Source organism: Cherax quadricarinatus, chromosome 33, assembly GCF_038502225.1.
Source record: "Cherax quadricarinatus isolate ZL_2023a chromosome 33, ASM3850222v1, whole genome shotgun sequence".
NCBI lineage: Eukaryota > Metazoa > Arthropoda > Malacostraca > Decapoda > Parastacidae > Cherax > Cherax quadricarinatus.
In genome coordinates, this window is record NC_091324.1 from 14,563,656 (window position 1) to 14,582,416 (window position 18,761).

Below are 18,761 nucleotides of genomic sequence, written 5' to 3' on the forward strand. Positions count from 1 at the left end.
TAATAATAATAATAATAATAATAATAATAATAATAATAATAATAATAATAATAATAATCAGGCAAAGGAGTCACTGCTGAATATTTCAAGTTCTAACCCCAATGAAGCAAAATACGAATTACTAAGTGAAATGTGGCTGACGATTCCCGTAGAGTTTCTGCAAGTAATGATAATCAGAGAGTCACTGCTGCATATTTCAGAGTCAACCTGAAGCAAAATCAATTACCAGAGTCAAATGTGGCGGCATCACCACCAGAGTCACCTGGGCGGCATCACCACCAGAGTCACCTGGGCGGCATCACCACCAGAGTCACCTGGGCTGCATTACCATCAGAGTCACCTGGGCGGCATCACCACCAGAGTCACCTGGGCTGCATTACCATCAGAGTCACCTGGGCGGCATCACCACCAGAGTCACCTGGGCGGCATCACCACCAGAGTCACCTGGGCGGCATCACCACCAGAGTCACCTGGGCGGCATCACCATCAGAGTCACCCGGGCGGCATCACCACCAGAGTCACCCGGGCTGCATTACCATCAGAGTCACCTGGGCGGCATCACCACCATAGTCACCCGGGCGGCATCACCAAAAGAGTCACCTGGGCGGCATCACCACCAGAGTCACCTGGGCGGCATCACCACCAGAGTCACCTGGGCGGCATCACCACCAGAGTCACCTGGGCGGCATCACCACCAGAGTCACCTGGGCGGCATCACCACCAGAGTCACCCGGGCGGCATCACCACCAGAGTCACCCGGGCGGCATCACCACCAGAGTCACCTGGGCGGCATCACCACCAGAGTCACCCGGGCGGCATCACCACCAGAGTCACCCGGGCGGCATCACCACCAGAGTCACCCGGGCGGCATCACCACCAGTCACCTGGGCGGCATCACCACCAGAGTCACCTGGGCGGCATCACCACCAGAGTCACCTGGGCGGCATCACCACCAGAGTCACCTGGGCGGCATCACCACCAGAGTCACCTGGGCGGCATCACCACCAGAGTCACCCGGGCGGCATCACCACCAGAGTCACCTGGGCGGCATCACCACCAGAGTCACCCGGGCGGCATCACCACCAGAGTCACCTGGGCGGCATCACCACCAGAGTCACCTGGGCGGCATCACCACCAGAGTCACCCGGGCGGCATCACCACCAGAGTCACCCGGGCGGCATCACCACCAGAGTCACCTGGGCGGCATCACCACCAGAGTCACCCGGGCGGCATCACCACCAGAGTCACCTGGGCGGCATCACCACCAGAGTCACCTGGGCGGCATCACCACCAGAGTCACCTGGGCGGCATCACCACCAGAGTCACCTGGGCGGCATCACCACCAGAGTCACCTGGGCGGCATCACCACCAAAGTCACCCGGGCGGCATCACCACCAGAGTCACATGGGCGGCATCACCACCAGAGTCACCTGGGCGGCATCACCACCAGAGTCACCTGGGCGGCATCACCACCAGAGTCACCTGGGCGGCATCACCACCAGAGTCACCTGGGCGGCATCACCACCAGAGTCACCTGGGCGGCATCACCACCAGAGTCACCTGGGCGGCATCACCACCAGAGTCACCTGGGCGGCATCACCACCAGAGTCACCCGGGCGGCATCACCACCAGAGTCCCCCTTGCGGCATCACCACCAGAGTCACCTTGGCGGCATCACCACCAGAGTCACCCGGGCGGCATCACCACCAGAGTCACCCGGGCGGCATCACCACCAGAGTCACCTGGGCGGCATCACCACCAGAGTCACCTGGGCGGCATCACAACCAGAGTCACCTGGGCGGCATCACCACCAGAGTCACCCGGGCGGCATCACCACCAGAGTCACCTGGGCGGCATCACCACCAGAGTCACCTGGGCGGCATCACCACCAGAGTCACCTGGGCAGCATCACCACCAGAGTTACCTGGGCGGCATCACCACCAGAGTCACCTGGGCGGCATCACCACCAGAGTCACCTGGGCGGCATCACCACCAGAGTCACCTGGGCGGCATCACCACCAGAGTCACCTGGGCGGCATCACCACCAGAGTCACCTGGGCGGCATCACCACCAGAGTCACCTGGGCGGCATCACCACCAGAGTCACCTGGGCGGCATCACCACCAGAGTCACCTGGGCGGCATTACCACCAGAGTCACCCGGGCGGCATCACCACCAGAGTCACCTGGGCGGCATCACCACCAGAGTCACCCGGGCGGCATCACCACCAGAGTCACCCGGGCGGCATCACCACCAGAGTCACCTGGGCGGCATCACCACCAGAGTCACCTGGGCGGCATCACCACCAGAGTCACCTGGGCGGCATCACCACCAGAGTCACCTGGGCGGCATTACCAAAAGAGTCACCTGGGCGGCATCACCACCAGAGTCAAGTGGGCAGCATCACCACCAGAGTCACCTGGGCGGCATCACCACCAGAGTCACCTGGGCGGCATCACCACCAGAGTCACCTGGGCGGCATCACCACCAGAGTCACCTGGGCGGCATCACCACCAGAGTCACCTGGGCAGCATCACCACCAGAGTCACCTGGGCGGCATCACCACCAGAGTCACCTGGGCGGCATTACCAAAAGAGTCACCTGGGCGGCATCACCACCAGAGTCACCTGGGCGGCATCACCACCAGAGTCACCTGGGCGGCATTACCAAAAGAGTCACCTGGGCGGCATCACCACCAGAGTCACCTGGGCGGCATCACCACCAGAGTCACCTGGGCGGCATCACCACCAGAGTCACCTGGGCGGCATCACCACCAGAGTCACCTGGGCGGCATCACCACCAGAGTCACCTGGGCGGCATCACCACCAGAGTCACCTGGGCGGCATTACCACCAGAGTCACCCGGGCGGCATCACCACCAGAGTCACCTGGGCGGCATCACCACCAGAGTCACCGGGGCGGCATCACCACCAGAGTCACCCGGGCGGCATCACCACCAGAGTCACCTGGGCGGCATTACCACCAGAGTCACATGGGCGGCATCACCACCAGAGTCACCTGGGCGGCATCACCACCAGAGTCACCAGGGCGGCATCACCACCAGAGTCACCCGGGCGGCATCACCACCAGAGTCACCTGGGCGGCATCACCACCAGAGTCACCCGGGCGGCATCACCACCAGAGTCACCCGGGCGGCATCACCACCAGAGTCACCTGGGCGGCATCACCACCAGAGTCACCCGGGCGGCATCACCACCAGAGTCACCAGGGCGGCATCACCACCAGAGTCACCCGGGCGGCATCACCACCAGAGTCACCTGGGCGGCATCACCACCAGAGTCACATGGGCGGCATCACCACCAGAGTCACCTGGGCGGCATCACCACCAGAGTCACCTGGGCGGCATCACCACCAGAGTCACCTGGGCGGCATCACCACCAGAGTCACCTGGGAGGCATCACAACCAGAGTCACCAGGGCGGCATCACCACCAGAGTCACCTGGGCGGCATCACCACCAGACTAACCAGGGCGGCATCAACACCTGACTCCCCATGGCGGCATCACCACCAGAGTCACCTTGGCGGCATCACCACCAGAGTCACCCGGGCGGCATCACCACCAGAGTCACCAGGGCGGCATCACCACCAGAGTCACCTGGGCGGCATCACCACCAGAGTCACCTGGGCGGCATCACAACCAGAGTCACCTGGGCGGCATCACCACCAGAGTCACCCGGGCGGCATCACCACCAGAGTCACCTGGGCGGCATCACCACCAGAGTCACCTGGGCGGCATCACCACCAGAGTCACCTGGGCGGCATCACCACCAGAGTCACCTGGGCGGCATCACCACCAGAGTCACCTGGGCGGCATCACCACCAGAGTCACCTGGGCTGCATTACCACCAGAGTCACCTGGGCGGCATCACCACCAGAGTCACCTGGGCGGCATCACCACCAGAGTCACCTGGGCGGCATCACCACCAGAGTCACCTGGGCGGCATCACCACCAGAGTCACCTGGGCGGCATCACCACCAGAGTCACCTGGGCGGCATCACCACCAGAGTCACCTGGGCGGCATCACCACCAGAGTCACCTGGGCGGCATCACCACCAGAGTCACCTGGGCGGCATCACCACCAGAGTCACCCGGGCGGCATCACCACCAGAGTCACCTGGGCGGCATCACCACCAGAGTCACCTGGGCGGCATCACCACCAGAGTCACCTGGGCGGCATTACCACCAGAGTCACCCGGGCGGCATCACCACCAGAGTCACCTGGGCGGCATCACCACCAGAGTCACCCGGGCGGCATCACCACCAGAGTTACCCGGGCGGCATCACCACCAGAGTCACCTGGGCGGCATCACCACCAGAGTCACCTGGGCGGCATCACCACCAGAGTCACCTGGGCGGCATCACCACCAGAGTCACCTGGGCGGCATTACCAAAAGAGTCACCTGGGCGGCATCACCACCAGAGTCAAGTGGGCAGCATCACCACCAGAGTCACCTGGGCGGCATCACCACCAGAGTCACCTGGGCGGCATCACCACCAGAGTCACCTGGGCCGCATCACCACCAGAGTCACCTGGGCGGCATCACCACCAGAGTCACCTGGGCAGCATCACCACCAGAGTCACCTGGGCGGCATCACCACCAGAGTCACCTGGGCGGCATTACCAAAAGAGTCACCTGGGCGGCATCACCACCAGAGTCACCTGGGCGGCATCACCACCAGAGTCACCTGGGCGGCATTACCAAAAGAGTCACCTGGGCGGCATCACCACCAGAGTCACCTGGGCGGCATCACCACCAGAGTCACCTGGGCGGCATCACCACCAGAGTCACCTGGGCGGCATCACCACCAGAATCACCTGGGCGGCATCACCACCAGAGTCACCTGGGCGGCATCACCACCAGAGTCACCTGGGCGGCATTACCACCAGAGTCACCCGGGCGGCATCACCACCAGAGTCACCTGGGCGGCATCACCACCAGAGTCACCCGGGCGGCATCACCACCCGAGTCACCCGGGCGGCATCACCACCAGAGTCACCTGGGCGGCATTACCACCAGAGTCACCTGGGCGGCATCACCACCAGAGTCACCTGGGCGGCATCACCACCAGAGTCACCCGGGCGGCATCACCACCAGAGTCACCCGGGCGGCATCACCACCAGAGTCACCTGGGCGGCATCACCACCAGAGTCACCCCGGCGGCAACACCACCAGAGTCACCCGGGCGGCATCACCACCAGAGTCACCTGGGCGGCATCACCACCAGAGTCACCCGGGCGGCATCACCACCAGAGTCACCCGGGCGGCATCACCACCAGAGTCACCCGGGCGGCATCACCACCAGAGTCACCTGGGCGGCATCACCACCAGAGTCACATGGGCGGCATCACCACCAGAGTCACCTGGGCGGCATCACCACCAGAGTCACCTGGGCGGCATCACCACCAGAGTCACCTGGGCGGCATCACCACCAGAGTCACCTGGGAGGCATCACCACCAGAGTCACCTGGGCGGCATCACCACCAGAGTCACCTGGGCGGCATCACCACCAGACTCACCCGGGCGGCACCACCACCAGAATCCCCCTTGCGGCATCACCACCAGAGTCACCTTGGCGGCATCACCACCAGAGTCACCCGGGCGGCATCACCACCAGAGTCACCCGGGCGGCATCACCACCAGAGTCACCTGGGCGGCATCACCACCAGAGTCACCTGGGCGGCATCACAACCAGAGTCACCTGGGCGGCATCACCACCAGAGTCACCCGGGCGGCATCACCACCAGAGTCACCTGGGCGGCATCACCACCAGAGTCACCTGGGCGGCATCACCACCAGAGTCACCTGGGCGGCATCACCACCAGAGTCACCTGGGCGGCATCACCACCAGAGTCACCTGGGCGGCATCACCACCAGAGTCACCTGGGCGGCATTACCACCAGAGTCACCTGGGCGGCATTACCACCAGAGTCACCTGGGCGGCATCACCACCAGAGTCACCTGGGCAGCATCACCACCAGAGTCACCTGGGCGGCATCACCACCAGAGTCACCTGGGCGGCATTACCAAAAGAGTCACCTGGGCGGCATCACCACCAGAGTCACCTGGGCGGCATCACCACCAGAGTCACCTGGGCGGCATTACCAAAAGAGTCACCTGGGCGGCATCACCACCAGAGTCACCTGGGCGGCATCACCACCAGAGTCACCTGGGCGGCATCACCACCAGAGTCACCTGGGCGGCATCACCACCAGAGTCACCTGGGCGGCATCACCACCAGAGTCACCTGGGCGGCATCACCACCAGAGTCACCTGGGCGGCATTACCACCAGAGTCACCCGGGCGGCATCACCACCAGAGTCACCTGGGCGGCATCACCACCAGAGTCACCCGGGCGGCATCACCACCCGAGTCACCCGGGCGGCATCACCACCAGAGTCACCTGGGCGGCATTACCACCAGAGTCACCTGGGCGGCATCACCACCAGAGTCACCTGAGCGGCATCACCACCCGAGTCACCCGGGCGGCATCACCACCAGAGTCACCTGGGCGGCATCACCACCAGAGTCACCCGGGCGGCATCACCACCAGAGTCACCCGGGCGGCATCACCACCAGAGTCACCTGGGCGGCATCACCACCAGAGTCACCCGGGCGGCATCACCACCAGAGTCACCAGGGCGGCATCACCACCAGAGTCACCCGGGCGGCATCACCACCAGAGTCACCTGGGCGGCATCACCACCAGAGTCACATGGGCGGCATCACCACCAGAGTCACCTGGGCGGCATCACCACCAGAGTCACCTGGGCGGCATCACCACCAGAGTCACCTGGGCGGCATCACCACCAGAGTCACCTGGGAGGCATCACCACCAGAGTCACCTGGGCGGCATCACCACCAGAGTCACCTGGGCGGCATCACCACCAGAGTCACCCGGGCGGCATCACCACCAGAGTCCCCCTTGCGGCATCACCACCAGAGTCACCTTGGCGGCATCACCACCAGAGTCACCCGGGCGGCATCACCACCAGAGTCACCCGGGCGGCATCACCACCAGAGTCACCTGGGCGGCATCACCACCAGAGTCACCTGGGCGGCATCACAACCAGAGTCACCTGGGCGGCATCACCACCAGAGTCACCCGGGCGGCATCACCACCAGAGTCACCTGGGCGGCATCACCACCAGAGTCACCTGGGCGGCATCACCACCCGAGTCACCTGGGCGGCATCACCACCAGAGTCACCTGGGCGGCATCACCACCAGAGTCAAGTGGGCAGCATCACCACCAGAGTCACCTGGGCGGCATCACCACCAGAGTCACCTGGGCGGCATCACCACCAGAGTCACCTGGGCGGCATCACCACCAGAGTCACCTGGGCGGCATCACCACCAGAGTCACCTGGGCAGCATCACCACCAGAGTCACCTGGGCGGCATCACCACCAGAGTCACCTGGGCGGCATCACCACCAGAGTCACCTGGGCGGCATCACCACCAGAGTCACCTGGGCGGCATCACCACCAGAGTCACCTGGGCAGCATCACCACCAGAGTCACCTGGGCGGCATCACCACCAGAGTCACCTGGGCGGCATTACCAAAAGAGTCACCTGGGCGGCATCACCACCAGAGTCACCTGGGCGGCATCACCACCAGAGTCACCTGGGCGGCATTACCAAAAGAGTCACCTGGGCGGCATCACCACCAGAGTCACCTGGGCGGCATCACCACCAGAGTCACCTGGGCGGCATCACCACCAGAGTCACCTGGGCGGCATCACCACCAGAGTCACCTGGGCGGCATCACCACCAGAGTCACCTGGGCGGCATCACCACCAGAGTCACCTGGGCGGCATTACCACCAGAGTCACCCGGGCGGCATCACCACCAGAGTCACCTGGGCGGCATCACCACCAGAGTCACCCGGGCGGCATCACCACCAGAGTCACCAGGGCGGCATCACCACCAGAGTCACCTGGGCGGCATTACCACCAGAGTCACCGGGGCGGCATCACCACCAGAGTCACCTGGGCGGCATCACCACCAGAGTCACCCGGGCGGCATCACCACCAGAGTCACCCGGGCGGCATCACCACCAGAGTCACCTGGGCGGCATCACCACCAGAGTCACCCGGGCGGCATCACCACCAGAGTCACCAGGGCGGCATCACCACCAGAGTCACCTGGGCGGCATCACCACCAGAGTCACCCGGGCGGCATCACCACCAGAGTCACCAGGGCGGCATCACCACCAGAGTCACCCGGGCGGCATCACCACCAGAGTCACCTGGGCGGCATCACCACCAGAGTCACATGGGCGGCATCACCACCAGAGTCACCTGGGCGGCATCACCACCAGAGTCACCTGGGCGGCATCACCACCAGAGTCACCTGGGCGGCATCACCACCAGAGTCACCTGGGAGGCATCACCACCAGAGTCACCTGGGCGGCATCACCACCAGAGTCACCTGGGCGGCATCACCACCAGAGTCACCCGGGCGGCATCACCACCAGAGTCCCCCTTGCGGCATCACCACCAGAGTCACCTTGGCGGCATCACCACCAGAGTCACCCGGGCGGCATCACCACCAGAGTCACCCGGGCGGCATCACCACCAGAGTCACCTGGGCGGCATCACCACCAGAGTCACCTGGGCGGCATCACAACCAGAGTCACCTGGGCGGCATCACCACCAGAGTCACCCGGGCGGCATCACCACCAGAGTCACCTGGGCGGCATCACCACCAGAGTCACCTGGGCGGCATCACCACCAGAGTCACCTGGGCGGCATCACCACCAGAGTCACCTGGGCGGCATCACCACCAGAGTCACCTGGGCGGCATCACCACCAGAGTCACCTGGGCTGCATTACCATCAGAGTCACCTGGGCGGCATCACCACCAGAGTCACCTGGGCGGCATCACCACCAGAGTCACCTGGGCGGCATCACCACCAGAGTCACCTGGGCGGCATCACCACCAGAGTCACCTGGGCGGCATCACCACCAGAGTCACCTGGGCGGCATCACCACCAGAGTCACCTGGGCGGCATCACCACCAGAGTCACCTGGGCGGCATCACCACCAGAGTCACCTGGGCGGCATCACCACCAGAGTCACCCGGGCGGCATCACCACCAGAGTCACCTGGGCGGCATCACCACCAGAGTCACCTGGGCGGCATCACCACCAGAGTCACCTGGGCGGCATTACCACCAGAGTCACCCGGGCGGCATCACCACCAGAGTCACCTGGGCGGCATCACCACCAGAGTCACCCGGGCGGCATCACCACCAGAGTCACCCGGGCGGCATCACCACCAGAGTCACCTGGGCGGCATCACCACCAGAGTCACCTGGGCGGCATCACCACCAGAGTCACCTGGGCGGCATCACCACCAGAGTCACCTGGGCGGCATTACCAAAAGAGTCACCTGGGCGGCATCACCACCAGAGTCAAGTGGGCAGCATCACCACCAGAGTCACCTGGGCGGCATCACCACCAGAGTCACCTGGGCGGCATCACCACCAGAGTCACCTGGGCGGCATCACCACCAGAGTCACCTGGGCGGCATCACCACCAGAGTCACCTGGGCAGCATCACCACCAGAGTCACCTGGGCGGCATCACCACCAGAGTCACCTGGGCGGCATTACCAAAAGAGTCACCTGGGCGGCATCACCACCAGAGTCACCTGGGCGGCATCACCACCAGAGTCACCTGGGCGGCATTACCAAAAGAGTCACCTGGGCGGCATCACCACCAGAGTCACCTGGGCGGCATCACCACCAGAGTCACCTGGGCGGCATCACCACCAGAGTCACCTGGGCGGCATCACCACCAGAATCACCTGGGCGGCATCACCACCAGAGTCACCTGGGCGGCATCACCACCAGAGTCACCTGGGCGGCATTACCACCAGAGTCACCCGGGCGGCATCACCACCAGAGTCACCTGGGCGGCATCACCACCAGAGTCACCCGGGCGGCATCACCACCAGAGTCACCCGGGCGGCATCACCACCAGAGTCACCTGGGCGGCATTACCACCAGAGTCACCTGGGCGGCATCACCACCAGAGTCACCTGGGCGGCATCACCACCAGAGTCACCCGGGCGGCATCACCACCAGAGTCACCCGGGCGGCATCACCACCAGAGTCACCTGGGCGGCATCACCACCAGAGTCACCCGGGCGGCAACACCACCAGAGTCACCCGGGCGGCATCACCACCAGAGTCACCTGGGCGGCATCACCACCAGAGTCACCCGGGCGGCATCACCACCAGAGTCACCTGGGCGGCATCACCACCAGAGTCACCCGGGCGGCATCACCACCAGAGTCACCTGGGCGGCATCACCACCAGAGTCACATGGGCGGCATCACCACCAGAGTCACCTGGGCGGCATCACCACCAGAGTCACCTGGGCGGCATCACCACCAGAGTCACCTGGGCGGCATCACCACCAGAGTCACCTGGGAGGCATCACCACCAGAGTCACCTGGGCGGCATCACCACCAGAGTCACCTGGGCGGCATCACCACCAGACTCACCCGGGCGGCACCACCACCAGAATCCCCCTTGCGGCATCACCACCAGAGTCACCTTGGCTGCATCACCACCAGAGTCACCCGGGCGGCATCACCACCAGAGTCACCCGGGCGGCATTACCACCAGAGTAACCTGGGCGGCATCACCACCAGAGTCACCTGGGCGGCATCACAACCAGAGTCACCTGGGCGGCATCACCACCAGAGTCACCCGGGCGGCATCACCACCAGAGTCACCTGGGCGGCATCACCACCAGAGTCACCTGGGCGGCATCACCACCAGAGTCACCTGGGCGGCATCACCACCAGAGTCACCTGGGCGGCATCACCACCAGAGTCACCTGGGCGGCATCACCACCAGAGTCACCTGGGCGGCATTACCACCAGAGTCACCTGGGCGGCATTACCACCAGAGTCACCTGGGCGGCATCACCACCAGAGTCACCTGGGCGGCATCACCACCAGAGTCACCTGGGCGGCATCACCACCAGAGTCACCTGGGCGGCATCACCAGGAGAGTCACCTGGGCGGCATCACCACCAGAGTCACCCGGGCGGCATCACCACCAGAGTCACCTGGGCGGCATCACCACCAGAGTCACCTGGGCGGCATCACCACCAGAGTCACCCGGGCGGCATCACCACCAGAGTCACCTGGGCGGCATCACCACCAGAGTCACCTGGGCGGCATCACCACCAGAGTCACCTGGGCGGCATCACCACCAGAGTCACCTGGGCAGCATCACCACCAGAGTCACCTGGGCGGCATCACCACCAGAGTCACCTGGGCGGCATTACCAAAAGAGTCACCTGGGCGGCATCACCACCAGAGTCACCTGGGCAGCATCACCACCAGAGTCACCTGGGCGGCATCACCACCAGAGTCACCTGGGCGGCATCACCACCAGAGTCACCTGGGCGGCATCACCACCAGAGTCACCTGGGCGGCATCACCAGGAGAGTCACCTGGGCGGCATCACCACCAGAGTCACCTGGGCGGCATCACCACCAGAGTCACCTGGGCGGCATCACCACCAGAGTCACCCGGGCGGCATCACCACCAGAGTCACCTGGGCGCCATCACCACCAGAGTCACCTGGGCGGCATCACCACCAGAGTCACCTGGGCGGCATCACCACCAGAGTCACCTGGGCGGCATTACCAAAAGAGTCACCTGGGCGGCATCACCACCAGAGTCAAGTGGGCAGCATCACCACCAGAGTCACCTGGGCGGCATCACCACCAGAATCACCTGGGCGGCATCACGACCCGAGTCACCTGGGCGGCATCACCACCAGAGTCACCTGGGCGGCATCACCACCAGAGTCACCTGGGCAGCATCACCACCAGAGTCACCTGGGCGGCATCACCACCAGAGTCACCTGGGCGGCATAACCAAAAGAGTCACCTGGGCGGCATCACCACCAGAGTCACCTGGGCTGCATCACCACCAGAGTCACCTGGGCGGCATCACCACCAGAGTCACCTGGGCGGCATTACCAAAAGAGTCACCTGGGCGGCATCACCACCAGAGTCACCTGGGCGGCATCACCACCAGAGTCACCTGGGCGGCATCACCACCAGAGTCACCTGGGCGGCATCACCACCAGAGTCACCTGGGCGGCATCACCACCAGAGTCACCTGGGCGGCATTACCACCAGAGTCACCCGGGCGGCATCACCACCAGAGTCACCTGGGCGGCATCACCACCAGAGTCACCCGGGCGGCATCACCACCAGAGTCACCCGGGCGGCATCACCACCAGAGTCACCTGGGCGGCATTACCACCAGAGTCACCTGGGCGGCATCACCACCAGAGTCACCTGGGCGGCATCACCACCAGAGTCACCTGGGCGGCATTACCAAAAGAGTCACCTGGGCGGCATCACCACCAGAGTCACCTGGGCGGCATCACCACCAGAGTCACCTGGGCGGCATCACCACCAGAGTCACCTGGGCGGCATCAATACCAGAGTCACCTGGGCGGCATCACCACCAGAGTCACCTGGGCGGCATCACCACCAGAGTCACCTGGGCAGCATGACCACCAGAGTCACCTGGGCGGCATCACCACCAGAGTCACCTGGGCGGAATTACCAAAAGAGTCACCTGGGCGGCATCACCACTAGAGTCACCTGGGCAACATCACCACCAGAGTCACCTGGGTGGCATCACCACCAGAGTCACCTGGGTGGCATCACCACCAGAGTCACCTGGGCGGCATCACCACCAGAGTCACCTGGGCGGCATCACCACCAGAGTCACCTGGGCGGCATCACCACCAGAGTCACCTGGGCGGCATCACCACCAGAGTCACCTGGGCGGCATCACCACCAGAGTCACCTGGGCGGCATCACCACCAGAGTCACCTGGGCGGCATCACCACCAGAGTCACCTGGGCGGCATCACCACCAGAGTCACCTGGGCGGCATCACCACCAGAGTCACCTGGGCGGCATCACCACCAGAGTCACCTGGGCGGCATCACCACCAGAGTCACCTGGGCGGCATCACCACCAGAGTCACCTGGGCGGCATCACCACCAGAGTCACCCGGGCGGCATCACCACCAGAGTCACCCGGGCGGCATCACCACCAGAGTCACCCGGGCGGCATCACCACCAGAGTCACCCGGGCGGCATCACCACCAGAGTCACCCGGGCGGCATCACCACCAGAGTCACCCGGGCGGCATCACCACCAGAGTCACCCGGGCGGCATCACCACCAGAGTCACCCGGGCGGCATCATCACCAGAGTCACCCGGGCGGCATCACCACCAGAGTCACCCGGGCGGCATCACCACCAGAGTCACCCGGGCGGCATCACCACCAGAGTCACCCGGGCGGCATCACCACCAGAGTCACCCGGGCGGCATCACCACCAGAGTCACCTGGGCGGCATCACCACCAGAGTCACCCGGGCGGCATCACCACCAGAGTCACCTGGGCGGCATCACCACCAGAGTCAGCTGGGCGGCATCACCACCAGAGTCACCCGGGCGGCATCACCACCAGAGTCACCTGGGCGGCATCACCACCAGAGTCACCCGGGCGGCATCACCACCAGAGTCACCCGGGCGGCATCACCACCAGAGTCACCTGGGCGGCATCACCACCAGAGTCACCCGGGCGGCATCACCACCAGAGTCACCCGGGCGGCATCACCACCAGAGTCACCTGGGCGGCATCACCACCAGAGTCACCCGGGCGGCATCACCACCAGAGTCACCCGGGCGGCATCACCACCAGAGTCACCCGGGCGGCATCACCACCAGAGTCACCCGGGCGGCATCACCACCAGAGTCACCTGGGCGGCATCACCACCAGAGTCACCTGGGCGGCATCACCACCAGAGTCAACTGGGCTGCATTACCACCAGAGTCACCTGGGCGGCATCACCACCAGAGTCACCCGGGCGGCATCACCACCAGAGTCACCCGGGCGGCATCACCACCAGAGTCACCTGGGCGGCATCACCACCAGAGTCACCTGGGCGGCATCACCACCAGAGTCACCCGGGCGGCATCACCACCAGAGTCACCCGGGCGGCATCACCACCAGAGTCACCCGGGCGGCATCACCACCAGAGTCACCCGGGCGGCATCACCACCAGAGTCACCTGGGCGGCATCACCACCAGAGTCACCTGGGCGGCATCACCACCAGAGTCACCCGGGCGGCATCACCACCAGAGTCACCTGGGCGGCATCACCACCAGAGTCACCTGGGCGGCATCACCACCACACTGAAGTCTCTCACCTCAGGCTGCAACATTATATAATAAAACGAAATATGAAAGGGAATTAAATGTACCTTTTGCTTCCGCTATGTAACACTCATATAGAATAGAACAGCAACTCTTTGTAGCTGAAATCTATTTTAGAGTTTTTAGTTTCCACTGGTGATAGAACATTATCCTTTATTTTTTTTAAAACTAATCCATTTTCTGATGTAGTCGCCGCCAGGTTTATACTGGGATGTAGTGATGACAAGCAACATCCCAATCTGCAGAGAAGCTTCCCTAATCCTCAGCATTCTAAGCGCATGATCTACCAAAGGGATCCACCGTGCAGCACTAGGTAATGGAAAGCCTAAGTATCAAAGACTTCAGGCTGATAGTCTTGAATACTCGAAACTTTGAAACTTTGTAACATGCTGGATATTCTCGTCGTTCACCTTGAGTTTGTGAGTGTTGTGTACCAACACTGTTGAGCCAGAGTTGGGAACACTGTAAATTGTGAGAGGCAGAGCTAGTTGCAGTGTGTGAAAGGGGTTGGATTTGAGTGGGACTTGCACATGCTGTTTATATATATATATATATATATATATATATATATATATATATATATATATATATATATATATATATATATATATATATATATATATATATATATATATATATATATATACGACAGTTTAGAAGTCCCTCCGAACTGTAAATATCCCAGACTCCTCCTTTAAAGTGAAGGTATTATACTTCCAATTTCCAGGACTCAAGTCCGGCTAAATCTATAATAACCGGTTTCCATGAATCCCTTCACTAAATATTACCCTGTTCACACTCCAACAGCTCGTCAAGTCCCAGAAACTATTCGTCTCCATTTACTCCTATCTAACACGCTCACACACGCTTGCTGGAAGTCCAAGCTCCTCGCCCACAAAACCTCATTTACCCCCTCCCTCCAACCTTTTCGAGGACGACCCCTACCCCTCCTTCCTTCCCCTACAGATTTATACACTCTCCAAGTTATTCTACTTTGATCTATTCTCTCTAAATGACCAAACCAACTCAACAACCCCTTTTTAGCCCTCTGACTAATACTTTTAGTAACTCCCACCTCCTAATTTCCACACTCCGAATTTTCTGCATAATATTTACACCACACATTTCCCTTAGACAGGACATCACCACTGCCTCCAACCGCCTCCTCGCTGCTGCATCCACAACCCAAGCTTCACACCCATATAAGAGTGTTGGTACTACTATACTTTCATACATTCCTTTCTTTGCCTACATAGATAACGTTTTTTGTCTTCACAGATACCTGAACGCACAAATATACATACGTATATATACATATTTATATATATATATATATATATATATATATATATATATATATATATATATATATATATATATATACACACACACACACACACACACACACACACACACACACACACACACACACACACACACACACACACACACACACACATATATATATATATATATATATATATATATATAATATATATATATATATATATATATATATATATATATATATATATATATATATATATATATATATATATATATATAGCAAAGAACTGCAGACCGATAGCACTAACACCCCACATCATAAAAATCTTTGAAAGGGTCCTAAGAAGCAAGATCGCTACCCATCTAGATACCCATCAATTACACAACCCAAGGCAACATGGATCACTACGATAAGGTCCTAGATGCACTAGAACACAAAAAGAATGCAGATGTGATATATACAGACTTTGCAAAAGCCTTCGACAAGTGTGACCATGGCGTAATAGCGCATAAAATGCGTGCTAAAGGAATAACAGAAAAAGTTGGTAGATGGATCTATATTTTCCTCACAAACAGAACACAAAGTGTAGTAGTCAACAGAGTAAAGTCTGAGGCGGCTACGGTGAAAAGCTCTGTTCCACAAGGCACAGTACTAGCTCCCATCTTGTTTCTCATCCTCATATCTGACATAGACAAGGATGTCAGCCACAGCACCGTGTCGTCCTTTGCAGATGACACCCAAATCTGCATAACAGTGTCTTCCATTGCAGACACTGCAAGGCTCCAGGCGGACATCAACCAAATCTTTCAGTGGGCTGCAGAAAACAATATGAAGTTCAACGATGAGAAATTTCAATTACTCCGATATGGTAAACATGAGGAAATTAAAACTTCATCAGACTACAAAACAAATTCCTTCCACAAAATAGAGCGAAAAACCAACGTCAGAGACCTGGGAGTGATCATGTCGGAGGATCTCGCCTTCAAGGACCATAACATTGTATCAATCGCATCTGCTAGAAAAATGACAGGATGGATAATGAGAACCTTCAAAACTAGGGATGCCAAGCCCATGATGACACTCTTCAGGTCGCTTATTCTATCTAGGCTGGAATATTGCTGCACACTAACAGCACTTTTCAAGGCAGGTGAAATTGCTGACCTAGAAAATGTACAGAGAACCTTCACGGCGCGCATAATGGAGATAAAACACCTCAATTACTGGGAGCGCTTGAATTTCCTGAACCTGTATTCCCTGGAACGCAGGCGGGAGAGATACACGATTATAGACACCTGGAAAATCCTAGAGGGACTAGTACCGTACCGAACTTGCACACGAAAATCACTCACAACGAAAGCAAAAGACTCGGCAGACGATGCAACATCCCCTCAATGAAAAGCAGGGGTGTCACTAGCACGTTAAGAGACCATACAATAAGTGTCAGGGGCCCGAGACTGTTCAACTGCCTCCCAGCATACATAAGGGGGATTACCAATAGACCCCTGGCTGTCTTCAAGAAGGCACTGGACAAGCACCTAAAGTCGGTACCTGACCGGCCGGGCTGTGGCTCGTACGTTGGATTGCGTGCAGCCAGCAGTAATAGCCTGGTTGATCAGGCTCTGATCCACCATGAGGCCTGGTCACAGACCGGGCCGCGGGGGCGTTGACCCCCGGAACCCTCTCCAGGTAAACTCCAGGTATATATTTATATATATATATATATATATATCTTTCTTTCAACACACCGGCCGTATCCCACCGAGGCGGGGTGGCCCAAAAGGAAAAACGAAAGTTTCTCCTTTTACATTTAGTAATATATACAGGAGAAGAGGTTACTAGCCCCTTGCTCCCGGCATTTTAGTCGCCTCTTACAACACGCATGGCTTACGGAGGAAGAATTCTGTTCCACTTCCCCATGGAGATAAGAGGAAATAAACAAGAATAAGAACTAGAAAGAAAATAGAAGAAAACCCAGAGGGGTGTGTATATATGTGCTTGTACATGTATGTGTAGTGTGACCTAAGTGTAAGTAGAAGTAGCAAGACGTACCTGAAATCTTGCATGTTCATGAGACAGAAAAAAGGACACCAGCAATCCTACCATCATGTAAAACAATTACAGGCTTTCGTTTTACACTCACTTGGCAGGACGGTAGTACCTCCCTGGGCGGTTGCTGTCTACCAACCTACTACCTATAATATATATATATATATATATATATATATATATATATATATATATATATATATATATATATATATATATATGAATACATATATATATATGTATATATATATATATATATATATATATATATATGTATATATATATGTATATATATATATATATATATATATATATATATATATATATATATATATATATATATATATATATATATATATATATATATATATATATATATATATATATATATATGTGTGTGTGTGTGTGTGTGTGTAATCAGAAAAGAGAATACACATACTTCAGAAAAAATGAGGAGGTTTCTCCTAGGAGCTGTCTGAGTATTTGTTTCTACCACCTATATGCTACTCTTTATCTTGAGAAAACCATCCTGTGTGAAGGAGAATGACAGAGAAAAAACATCCGGGGTAATAGAGCCAGTAGCAACAGTACCAACAGTAGTAACACAACAACAACAGTAGGAGCAGCACAGCTACTCATCCATAATCACCAATGAAACGGAAAGAGAGAGAGAGAGAGAGAGAGAGAGAGAGAGAGACAGAGAGAGAGAGAGAGAGAGAGAGAGAGAGAGAGAGAGAGAGAGAGAGAGCGTGTGTTCTTACCTGTTTATAATCACCTGTTTGGGTTGAAGAGGTCGGTTTTCGGACCCTGGCCCTGCCTCTTAACTTACCACTTTCCAGATTCACACCCTCTTAGTCTCGTGTGCCCTATTATACCTGCTTTTAAAACTATGTATACAGCCTGCCTCCACCATTTCCTAACCATAATCGTTTGACTTCTTGATCACTCTGAGGCTGAAGAAATACTTCCTAACATTCCTGTAGCCCTTCGGTGTCCCCGAGTTTCCGTTCCTCGCCTCTCAGCCTTTCCCTGTCTACCTCATCAATTCCCATAAATATTATGTGTGTTGAAATTATGTCCCCCTTCCCTAGTTGTTTCATCTAATGTAGTTAGGTTCAATTCTGTTAGCCTCTGCTC